Here is a 1,525-nt window from a genome sequence, read left to right as displayed (position 1 = left end):
GTGTGTGTGTGTGTGTGTGTGTGTGTGTGTGTGTGACAGAGAGTGAGGAAACGAAGGAGCGAGACTGAGGAAGAGAGACTCGGAGAGAGAAGCAGCGAGTCTCTGTGGAGTTGTTTTGGTCATGGTGCTTGGGCACTGTGATTAATGCTCATAGAAAGACACCAGATGGAAGGAGAAAGAGAGAGAGAGAGAGAGAAAATGAAAGGTTAGAGAAGGAAATTTGGGGAGAAGAGTACCGTGGAAGAAGATGATCAGGGAGAGAGAAAAGGGGTGGTAGAGGCAGGAGGTGGAGAGAGAGAAAGACGATTAGACTTAACACATGGAGATGATAAGAGACACTGGAACTACACACCAAAATAAAGAAGATCCTTCTGTGGTTTTTGTTCATGGTAGCAGTGGTTCTTTAATGACCTATAATGACTCTGAAATCACAATAAGTGATTGCAGTCAATTATTTCAAAGGGATTTTTTAAAGTCTTTATTAATATGCATGTTGTTTTTTGACAGGAAGGAAAATGGTATTTGGAATAGATTAGAAATGCTCCTTTAGCCTTTACATCTGTGAGTGGGTGTTTGTGCTTGATTGACAGCTGAGCCAGCAGGGACCATAAGTGACAATTGGTAGGTTTACATGTACACAAGAAACCAGGTTACACTGACAATTTATTAACATGCACTGGAGTAACATGAGTACTGTAAAATTGCATATAACCATGCAGGAGGTCAGTATGGGGGTCAGAGTTCCGGTGTGAGTCTTAGTTGGACTTTGGATGTAATTATTTTGAATACATAGATACATTGCAACAATTGCTGCTCTATCCAGCTGCTCCACTCCATACTTTTCCCCCTTTTAAAAGCGTTTTAAAAGTCCTTTTAAAAATCTGCATAATGTATGTGTAGAAAGTAGACCCGGTTACCTTTCCAGATCCCATGAAATCAGCAGGATCCAGGAAATGTCTCTGTTTGTAGACGTGGAGAAGATATTAGCTTGAAAGCTAACGTGGGTTGCAGTTCAAAGTCATGGCTCCTGTTGTGTTGAAAGTGTTAAAAATGCAGTGATGTGATTGGCTTTATGTAGAGAAAATAACTAAGGGCAATTCTGCTCACACAGAAAGGGGGTGCTGTCATGAAGGGAAAAAAAATACAAATGATACATTTCTCCCTTTTGGGAATTCATTTTTTTTCTCGAATGAGGTCACAGGAAGCGTAATCAACAGAACAGATGTGTATGCTTACAGGAAAAAAAGCATGCAATTATACTTCAGTTGGACTTTAAAATAACAAGAGTAGAGAGTGTTGCTTTAAAAATGTGCTTCAGCGTGCTGGTTTTGTAGCATGTTGACCATTCTGCAAAGGGTCTATGCAAATTATCTGAGCATAATTCTACATTTGAGCCTCTGCAAAAAGTGTTCATTATATCACCGAGATGTGGTACTAGCCTTAAGAACACACTTTTTTGGTTAAGAGTCTAGTTGGAGATGTAAGGTTTGCAGAGGAGACTTTGAAGGAGACAGAACAGGGGTGT

General features: G+C 40.2%; 1 protein-coding gene and 1 long non-coding RNA gene across 3 annotated transcripts in view; one reads left to right on the top strand and one right to left on the bottom strand.

Moving 5' to 3' along the window:
• The window catches only part of efna2a (ephrin-A2a), a 91,946-nt gene that overhangs the window by 65,884 nt on the left and 24,537 nt on the right, over positions 1–1,525 (top strand). The window lies entirely within an intron of this gene.
• Positions 1–1,525, bottom strand: part of LOC116670258 (uncharacterized) — a 23,568-nt gene that overhangs the window by 4,626 nt on the left and 17,417 nt on the right. The gene's annotated exons all lie outside the window — the stretch shown is intronic.

Source organism: Etheostoma spectabile, chromosome 20, assembly GCF_008692095.1.
Source record: "Etheostoma spectabile isolate EspeVRDwgs_2016 chromosome 20, UIUC_Espe_1.0, whole genome shotgun sequence".
Classification (NCBI taxonomy): Eukaryota; Metazoa; Chordata; class Actinopteri; order Perciformes; family Percidae; genus Etheostoma; species Etheostoma spectabile.
Note: the sequence above shows the minus strand (reverse complement) of the source record. Positions and strands in the feature narration are given on the sequence as shown.